The sequence below is a fragment of the Bidens hawaiensis genome, unplaced genomic scaffold (genome assembly GCF_021521415.1).
Source record: "Bidens hawaiensis isolate Kalapana, Puna unplaced genomic scaffold, B.hawaiensis_p1.1 tig00000190_1, whole genome shotgun sequence".
Classification (NCBI taxonomy): Eukaryota; Viridiplantae; Streptophyta; class Magnoliopsida; order Asterales; family Asteraceae; genus Bidens; species Bidens hawaiensis.
The window spans coordinates 8,311,559-8,322,944 of NW_027491020.1; the positions used below are offsets into that span (position 1 = coordinate 8,311,559).

General features: G+C 36.7%; 1 pseudogene; it reads left to right on the forward strand.

Annotated features, from left to right (window-relative positions):
* Positions 1–1,534: 1,534 nt before the first annotated feature.
* Positions 1,535–3,226, forward strand: LOC143589833 (senescence-specific cysteine protease SAG39-like; annotated as a pseudogene).
* The last annotated feature ends 8,160 nt before the right edge of the window (positions 3,227–11,386 follow it).

Here is an 11,386-nt window from a genome sequence, read left to right on the forward strand (position 1 = left end):
TGACAATAAAAAACTTAGAAAAAATAGAACTAACATACTCTTTGGTCATACAACCTCGTATAAGTGGCCATTAATTACATTTGGACACACTTAAAAATATTTAAGTGTGACCATTTCTCACTTATAGCCACACATAATAAGTGTATCTGTGACAATAAAAAACTTATAAAAAATAAAACTAAGATACACTTTGGTCACACAACCTTGTATAAGTGGTCATTAATTACATTTTGACACACTTAAAAATATTTAAGTGTGACAATTTCTCACTTATAGCCACAGATAATAAGTGTATCCGTGACAATAAAAATCTTATAAAAAGCAAAACTAAGATACTCTTTGGTCACACAACCTCGTATAAGTGGCCATTAATTACATTTGGACACACTTCAAAAATATTTAAGTGTGACAATATGTCACTTATAGCCACACATAATAAGTGTATCCGTGATAATAAAAAACTTAGGAAAAATAAAAGTAAACTACTCTTTGGTCACACAACCTCGTATAAGTGGCTATATATTTTAAGCGTTTTAGCCACATTACTAATAAATACAATGATTGTTCGTCATATTTCGCCACTTTATTAAAAATGTGGCTACAAAATGTGACATTAGGTCACACAACGTAATATAAGTGGCTATATCTTTTACCTTTTAGACACATCTCTTATCAATACAGTAGCCGTTTGTCACATTTGGCCACACTATTAAAACATATGGCTAGTTTAATGTCACAATTTGTGGCTAATGCATGTGTTTTTGGTCACATGTATCAAAGATCAAACAAACTATGACTGTAGGTCACATTTCGCCACACATTTTTTTAATGTGGCTAGTTTTTGTCACAATTTTTTCAAAGTGTGGCAAAAAGTACCTGAGTAGGTATAGAATGGTCACATGTAGAATAATATGTGTGGCCAAAACATTCTGGAAGGTTTTCAAACATAGTCAAAGACCTTTTAGCCACACATTTAAGCCGAAGTGTGACAAATCTCCCAGACCACATGTGTGGCCGAAGGTCGATATTCGCGTAGTGTTTCTAAATTTACTTTTTAAGTTTTCTTGCTCCACCTACCTTGCCTACAGCATAGTCGGGTCAAGGGCGAACACCAACTTGCAAATAACCCTTTTATTGAATTCAATAAGTTGATCCTATAGACAGAGACTCGGTTACTCCTTTGCAAAAGTCTTAAACAATCTTTCACGGGGCCAGCTCGTTTAAAACGTAACCCAAGGTCACAAAAATACAATCCATACATTTATCGAGTGGTATACCAAGCACCGGAGTCGTTGTTACGTGATTCATTGGAACACCATCATAATCAAATATATTGATGTTACAAACAAATATATTGATATCATGGTCAATAAGTAGACCAAAATCATGAGTTGATTTCTTGCTAGCTTGTTCTGAGATCCCTATCTATCCCATTCAAGTATTACCTCACCTAGGTTTCATATCGTTCTTTGCATATTACAGAAATTCCACCCACACAAGAAGTTTATCTCGTATCAAGGCTAAAGTTGATCTCACGAGACAAGCACATCTAACGGGAAACCTGTATCATTTTTAGGAGGCACGGAATCAATATTTAAAAGGCTATAAAGAACATATACGATCATTTGTCCGGTCATACTTTAATTTTCTTTTCCAGGACACAACTAAATTACAAAATAGTGGCCTGGTTATATTTCCTTAGGTTGTTAAACTACATATCTATTCATACCTTAATAAAACAAAAGAGTGCACAACAGTTTTTGTTGTAGGGCAATACAGTCCAAAAGAAAACCCCAAGCTTCTTGGATTTTCTAATTAATCATCATTCTAAGCAGCATACAGAGTACGAAACTAGCTCATGTTAGTTTATTGTTCAAAATCAGGCAATCTTTTCTTTAACGTACTTCAACTTTATATTCAAGGGCCAAACCCTCTGTCTGTATAAAGCCGTCCTCAGGGTAAAGAGTTCAAACCGGCCAGGCCATTTGCTTAAGTTCTTTCTTGTAACTACTAGCTGCACAATGGCATCCAGAAACCGAACTTCCCTGGCTTGTTTGGCTTTATTCTTCTTCTCGGCTTCTTTGCTTTCTCAGGTTGCGTCGCGCTTGCTCTCCGGCCATGAGAACCACGAGCAATGGATGGCTCGTTATGGACGCATATACAAGGATGGTGAAGAGAAGGAACGACGTTAAAAGATTTTTCAAGACAACGTCCGGTATAATAAGTCATTCAACAATGCCAAGAACAAAGGCTACAAACTAGCAGTCAACGAGTTTGCAGACCTTACGAATGAAGAGTTCAGAACAGCAAGAACAGATTCATGGCACATGAATGCTTCCCATCAACCTCTGCTTTTAGGTATGAAAATGTTACAGCGGTTCCATCATCGATGGATTGGAGGAAGAAAGGTGCGGTAACGCCTGTTAAAGACCAAGGCCAATGAGGTAAGCAGAAATTAGTTTAGAAGTTTTTTTACAAATCAAACATGGTTCAATGAAGTACTAAGATGAGCCTGTTAAGAGAACCGAATTTCATGCTTTCTGACATCAGTACTATTAATACTACGTAGGATGTTGCTGGGCATTTTCTGTTGTGGCAGCTATGGAAGGAATAACCCAACTGAAAACAGGTAAACTAGTGTCTCTATCTGAACAAGAGCTCGTGGACTGTGACACCAGTGGTGTGGATCAGGGATGTGAGGGTGGTCTTATGGACAACGCCTTTGATTTTATCGTAAACAATAAAGGCCTCACAACGGAGGCCAACTACCCGTACCAAGGCGTTGATGGATCCTGCAACAGCAACGAGGCATCTAACCATGCCGCAACAATTACCGGTCACGAAGACGTTCCTGCCAACAGCGAAAGTGCACTGTTAAAAGCCGTGGCTGGTCAACCCGTCTCAGTTGCGATTGATATCAGTTGCGATTGATGCCACTGGGTCGGACTTCCAGTTCTACTCCAGCGGTGTGTTTACTGGTGACTGTGGCACGGAATTGGACCATGGTGTTGCTGCGGTTGGTTATGGAACTAGCGATGACGGGACTAAGTACTGGTTGGTGAAGAACTCTTGGGGAACAAGTTGGGGTCAAGAGGGGTACATCATGATGCAAAGAGATGTTGAGGCAAAAGAAGGCCTTTGTGGCATTGCCATGCAGGCTTCCTACCCCACCGCGTAACTTTCGAAACACCACAAGTAAATATATTATATTTCATGTACACTAGCTTGTATAGCACACGCAAATGGAAACACGTAAATTATGATTGTTATATGCAAAGAAATACCATCTCGAGGTTTTAAGTTAAACACATCGGACGAGTCGAGGTTGTTAACTAACATGGCGGAGGATAATTTAAAAAGACATGATTATTAAATTCATTTCTAGTCTCGTTTTTTAAGGTTTTCTTTATAGCAAGTTATTTACTTAAGTAAAATTACCGGTTTTTAATTCCAAATTCATATAGTTGTATATTGTGGAGTTGTATATTATGGTTATCAGCTCACGGTGGGTTTTAAGACAACACGTGCCTCATAATAAAGCACGTTCTCGTAGGTTTAAGTTGAACGACACTAACAAATGGTCAACTAATTAAAGAAACAGAGTGGCCGTAACAAATGGTTTTCGACGAGCGTAAATGCCTTTGTAGTTAAACTTTATAAAGGAAACTAAACTTTAAAGAATAAATGTATAAATCATTTCTCGTCTCATTTTAAATGTTTTGTTTACATCAAGTTCGTTATCTATTACAGTCGTAGTAAAACGTCACATAAATTCATACTATTTTAAATTAGTAAATACTGTGTTTTACAACTTATTTGCCAATGTGTTTTTATGACTATACGCGTCTTGCATAATCCTCATTACTTGTGCATTTAGAGTAAAGGTAAATAACGAGTCAAGAAAGGTGAAAGTGTAACATCAACATATCGTTTTACCAACTAGTGGAAAGTGTTTTTATAGTTAAACTTACCAAGTGACTTAAAATTTAGTCGAATTATAGGTTGTAAAACTTGGTGTGTCAAACTTCATAAAATTTAATTATATGAATCAAATAAAAGAAAACAAAATTTTCAAAAGTTCGAAAGTGAAAAAAAATGTATTTAATTTTATTAAGCTTACACTTAATTAAATAATATCCTATCCAGTTTTGCTTGCGCTCAGCATGAAACGTACGATTCTTACACATACTCGACTTCCTTCAGCGCTTTTCAGTAAGTGAATATTGACTTTCAGTCACCCGAAAAAAGTGTGGCCGTAGGCCTTTAGCCACACACATTTGGTTTAGGTCATATGTGGCCAAAGGTCGCGACACCGTGGGTATGATATGGCCACACATAATTTTTGGTGGGCTTATATGGTAATAAGTGTGGCTAAAGGGTACAGGCATTAGTTGCTGGCCATCAAAAAACCTCTCCAATAAGTGTGGCTAAACGGTAGAAAATGACCACATGAGTATTTATTATGAGTGACCATTGCACGTATATAGCCACATGAATTAATGTTTCAGCCACATGAATTTTATTATAATGTGGCCAATAGGGTTGTGTTAAGCGTGCATTATGACCTATACCGTGTGGATATAGCAAAGCAATGGCCACTTAAATTTAATAATAGTGTGGCTAATTATATTATATAGACACTGAATATTACATTAAAAGTGGCTAAATATATTTACTTGCCACTCAAAAACTCCTTTGTAGATTATAGTGTGGCCATTGTCTTACCGTTTGTCACACAAAATGTTTTTCCTAATATAAAGTGTGGCTATTGTAAAACTTTTCGTCACCAAAATATCTTACAAAATACAAAAATAACGACTACCTAAGGCGTCGGTTTTTTGGCACTACTCCTTGTCTTCTGTTTGATCACCCGGTCTATCATTGTGTACTTTGCCTTTGGCTTCTTGCCAGCTCTGTCTGGTTCTTTTGAGGATGGGAGTGGTGGTAGCTGGAACAACAGAATATGAAAAACAAATATGTATAATTAATGTCATATTTTGTAATTGAATAGAACAAAATAGTAGGCCTGCAGACGAAGCGAACGTTCGTTTAACTGTTCGTGAACCTTTCGGCTGGAAGTTCATTTATGTTCGTTTATGTTTGTTCAATTACGTTAGTTTAGATTATAAACAAACAAACAAACATAAACGAACACAAGTGTTTCATTTTTTAAACTAAATGAAAATGAACATAGATATTTGTTCAGTTAAGTTAAAAGGGAACAAACCTCCTGGTCACATACGATTAGGTGTTCTGGCCAAGCAACAAAAGAACTACGTGCGTTGCCAACAGTCACAATTTCACCTGCCTCATAAGAAAAAATTGCTTGTTCCTTTATGACTTCATCAATACTAACTTTATAGCAACCCTCCGGGATTGCTTTTCCATGCAACTGTTGTGGAACCGGTGACCAATAAACTTTACCATTTGCCACCTTGTTACGCTTGTCATGCACACACAAACGACACTCATACACCTATAAACCAGCATGTGAAATTAAGATGGCTTAGTTGAAGTCAATATAGTACATACCCATGTTGGTGGGAAATTAACAATGTTTCGCGCAGTACATACCTTTATGACAGCAGGTGGGGAAGCTTCATCCGTAGATACATCAACTTTTCTTTTACGGCTTCTCCGTTTTACCTAAAAACCATTCAATGAATCAATCAACAATTAAAGGAAAAACTGAAATTGCCAATTACTTACTGATGGTTTTTTCCAGCCGTTACTATCCGGAGTGTGGTATAGTTGTGTTGATGCTTGGTCAACATTGTTCTCTACGGGCTTCATTAGTAATATAACAGAAATTGGAATTGTTAGGACTTATTAGGTTATAAAATATAAAATCTGAAACTGCCAATATCTTACTGATGTCATGCTATGGGGATCGACTACCGTTTGATCAACACTTTTTTCCACATACTTGGCCTGCAATTCGGTAAATAGAAAATGAGCACACTCACATTGGAAACGGATTATAAAAAGTACTGAAATTGTCAAATGCTTACTGATGTCGTGATATGGGGAGCGGGTACCGTTTGGTCAACACTTTTTCCCACAGACTTGGCCTGCAATTCGGTAATAGAAAATGAGCACACTCACATGGGAAACTAATTATAAAAAGTACTGAAATTGTCAAATATGTACTGATGTCGCGATATGGGGAGCTGGTACCGTTTCGACAACTATTTTTTCCGCAGACTTGGGCTACAATTAACTTATGCAAAATCAGCACACTCACATGGAAAGTTAATTATTAAAACAAATCAATCAAACTGTCAAATGGTTACCTGAGAAGCGGATTCTTGTTGCACAGCCTCACCTGAGGTTAAGATGTTTCCCACAGAACTGGCCTACAAATCAATTTATTAGGTTATGGAAAATGAAAAATCACATGGAAAGTTGTAATAAACAAAGAAACTGTCAGATACTTACTGGTGCTGGCATTTTATTTTGCGCCACAACACTAGTACTTTGGTTAAAACCAACCTGGTTGGGAACAGGATTTACCTACGAATTATGACAAAAACATTGCCAATTATGTATGTCGAATGCATTAATAATATGTAGCATACGTCACTTACTTGACTTGCCGACATTTGCGGCAACAATCCTTCGAGATGTCTAAACCTGGCCTCAAATGATAACTGTTCCTTCTCACGGCTTGCTAGCATAGCACTCGTGGATTCAAGTAGAGTCGTCAACCTGTTCACCACTTCATCTCTCTGTACCGCCTCATACTTAAGTTGGGCAATCCGTTGCTTAAACGAGCCTTATACCCGACTCACACCCCAATATTTACCTGTTGTCAATCCGTACCCAATCCCTTTTAAAATCCCACCTTTCTCTTTGCCAAGCCCTAAGGTGACGGCATCTGTGCACGGTTCAAGTGCCAGGGCTCCGGAGGCGATCTGCTCCTCATGCTGAGCGTGCAAGAAAAAAAATATTATAATACACTTGTAACATGCTTATGTATCCACATAAAGTGTTGAGACAAGTTATACAGACTCAAGTTTTTCTTGTAAACGAGTCTATTACGCTTGTAACACGCTTGTACAAAAACACATATAAATATTCTAATACGCTAGTAACACGCTTATGTACAAGAATCAAAGTCTATTACCCATGTAAAACGCTTATATATCCACATCAAGTGTTGAGGCAAGTTAGACAGACTCAAGTTTGTTTGACGCCAATATAAGGCTGTGTGTGTGGCAATGAATTGACTTTAACATGATTTAAAAAGTTTAATACTAAAACATACTAATTTGGTTGCCACGCCTTCGACAACAGCATTCTTGTATGCACCATCTTTGTCCTCCCTTACTTTCATCCACAATAATGCACGGCCGGGGATCTCATCCGGTCCAATTTCCTTCTTTTTGACCTTGTAAATATTCAAGAGAAAGCAGCTGACGGTCATGCGTTCGACACATAACCAACAAATCATTGAACTAGAGAGAAAGCAGCTGACGGTGATTACCAGTTTCTCTCGAAGGTAGGTATAACCCCCTCGTCCCATGTGATGATCAAAAACATTCTTTGCTCGAGCTCCCTTTGATGAAGCCGATTTTTTCTTCAACCACACATTATAATCATTTCATTATATTTAAACAACAAACATAAACCATATATAGTCGATCAATCTACGTTTGCAGAGTAGAGGATTTATACCAGAAACTGCTCTGATTGTGTGTACTCAACGAAGCGATCCCAGTCATTCTTTCCTGATCATCGTCCTATGTTCCTTGGGTATCGCCTTCAGCTTCAGAGGTTTACCGATGTTCGGCATAATGTATTTGGCATACATTTTTCTTCTGAAATCCCGAAGAAGGTGTCCGAGCCGATTCATCACAGAATAACCGTTATTTGTTCCCACAGTTTATCTCTAAGCTCCTTTGTGACCTCCCTCCAACTTAAATGTCTCAAGCCATCTATTTCCCTTACAACATCCCCCTAAAAAACTTGCAAACTTTGATCTGTTTTGGCCAATGAACCTACCCAGATTATCAAACTCCACTGCCAGTTTGACACCGCCAGAGTTTGCATATTGGGTACGCAGCTTAGGTAACCTCGTCAACCCCCTTGTAGGTTTTTTCGTAGTAGCAAAATTGTTGAGGGGTTCGATAGCCTCCAAACTGTTGAGGGGTTCGATAACCATCGTCCCTATAACCTCGTCTGCTTGCCCGTCGTCGTCGTTGGCTTCCTCGCTGGAGTAGCCTTCAGTGTCGTCTGATTGAGCGTCGTCTTCGTAGTTGGCTTCATCATCGGAGTATAAAACATGTTCTTCTTCGATTCTTTCATCTATAAGCTTCATCTTCGATTGTTTTTTTAATAATTTGGAGTATAAATCACTGTCGGCTGATTTGTGGAGTGGAAAATTTTTAATAATTTGGAGTGTAATTTGATTTTTGGAGTGTTAAATGTAATTTGGAGTTTTTGAATATTTGGAGCCAATATTTTGGAGCTTTTTGAGTTTTGCCTCCCTTTTAATTAAGAACCAATAGATTATTGGCATAGTTTTTACGGCAGAGAACCTGTGGCTGAAAATAGGCACTTTGACAGAAGATGGTTGGATAAGCGTGTATTGCGTATTAGGATATTTATATATGTTTATGTATATTAGCGTGTTACAAGCGTATTAACAAAGTGTTTTTTGTTTTATTTTTAGATTTAACTATAATTACCATTCATTAAAAGTTTTCATACAAAAGGCACCATTACAATACATTCCATGAAACAAAATAAGAGTGAATAACAAAATAGATGATACAAGAAACTATAAAATTAAAGCATTTAAAAGCTAATCAACCAACATTCAACACAATAAACTAAAAAGTGTATCAATACAACCATACATATACAAATAACCAACCAAATCACAAATGTTCCAAAATTCACCAAACACGTCACCAAATATTTCCCAAATGTTCCAAACATCACCAAATCACTAATCAACTTTTGAAACTAACAACGTAGCTTCATTGAAGTCATATTCAAATCTGCACTTATCACCAATCTGTATTTCATTTTCCACCTTGAATTTTTTCCATTTTGGTAACCGATATTTGAATTTCATGTCCGACAGTTCACCATGAAGTCTCATTTTTTTTACGACCTTCGGGATTGACCAAAGTGATTATCATTCCATCATAGGCATCAATGTTGGTGGCAATGTGACTCGGAAGACGCTGTGAAAAGCAAATTTCAAATATACTTGTAAATAAAAAGGAAATTTAAAAATTCAATTTACCAATTTCTTGGTGACGTTCATGTGGAAGACGATTTTAGAGTCATCATCTTGCTCATCAAGATGAATTGGGTTTTGGGAGGAACTACCTTGATTGCTTAATTGATAGTTGAGAAACAGCTGATTTGGACCAGGAAGGATAAATTCTATGCCATCTTCATGAAAGACATTAATATGAAATGTCTTATCTTATATGATTTCAAACACAACAAACGAACCACCTTTCAAGTTGGTTTGTTTAAAAACCTCAATCCATCCATTCTCTAGCCTACAACCCATTCCATCTCAAAGACATGAAACTTTAAACATATATCTATTTGGAGCAATAAGCTCGAAAAGCGAATTCATGTAATTGTCACCAAATTCTTGAATCACATATCACTCAGGGAAATCCTATTAAACATGTTAATTAAAAGACATTTGAATTTGGAAACAATCATTAAAAACATAAATTAAAACTTACCAAGTAATGGACATTTCGGTTTCTGACTGGAATACATATCATAGTACCAGATTGATCATTTATGTTTCTTTTGAAAGTAAACATATTTAACATAGATCTTGATTTAAGCTCAAAAACAACATATGTTCCATCTTGTATACAACATTCTCTGATTAATTCAGTCCAACCGGTTCCAAAATAAAAGTCATAAAGTACTTTGATTATAACAACAGAAAACGTTCTGCCACTTTGATCATAAATCAAACACTGCCGGTATTCTATTTCATGTCAGCAAACATTGGTTGCACAGCTTTAGGAATGAGCTATAAGTAACACAAAAAATGTTCTTAGAATGTATATGTTGCAAAACTGTAAAATGTTTCATAAAAAAAAAAATTAACCAGATAACATTAACATACCATCCTACTCATGGAATCGATGTCGATATCTACCAGGAACTTAACTCCATTATTGAGACGTGGCATTTTTATGTTCTTACTAGGATAAGCGATGTATACGAATTACAGTAAAGCGAAGTAGAAGTCGATTTAGGGTTTTGAAGTTAAAAGGGTTTTGAATTTTGGTTTTATTTATTTCTACACATTTAATTATTTATATATTTTGGTTTTTTGTTTATAACTTTTTAAAAAAATAGTATAAAAACATAGTCTTACTTTTAGTTTTTTTTTACTAACATTCCGGTATTAAATTTCGTTAAAAGTTGAGTTCGTTTAATAAATCGTATTTTTTAAATAAATTTGAAATTTTATCCATTATTGAAGTATTATCTTAACCGTTAGTAAGATTTTCTAGATAAGATTTACAACTTCGTAATAGAGAGGCTCATAACATTTATCATATGTAGTTTTGTATCATTATCATCTTCTAGGTTATCTCATCACCATATGTGTTATGATGATGATCAACATCATAAAGTTATCATCGTTATCATGTATTATAGTGGTTATCATCATCATAATCATCCATCACCATCACCATGAAACGGCATCATCATAAGACGTGCGGGTAATCAACGTGGTCATTGTATAGGCTATCGTAGTCGGCGTTGATCATACGGGTAACATATATCTCGCAATCAGTGTCGTCATCATCGTCACACATCTCCATCATCATCATCATCAGCATCATCATCTGATTGCCATGTACGGGATGTAGTCAGCATCGTTGGGTTATCGTAAACAAAACGCCCAATATTAGCGATCACTGTCGGCACCATCTTATGAATTGTTGTCGTCATCAAACGACATCATCAGTCGTACATGCTACCATCAGTATGACCATCGTATACGTTATCATGGTCGTCATCGATCATATGGGTTACATGACATTAAATATCGGTGTCACCATCATCATCAACATATATATATGTGTGTGTGTGTGTGCGCGCGCGCGCCTGTGTGGCGTATTGTCATATAGGTACATATAATTGGTCCTCATCATATATATGTGTGACTATCATCATAGACGTCATGCTCGTCGTACGAGCTACAGTCGCCATCGTATGGGTTGGCGTAAGCAAACCGTATATATAGGTTAGCAGCGTCAATATGATAACCACCACCAACCCAGGTAGTTATATTAGCATCGTCTCGTCATAATTGGGCCAATCATCATGGTTATCATACGGGATAGCACCGTCATTGTCTCATGTATTACATATCCGCAATCAT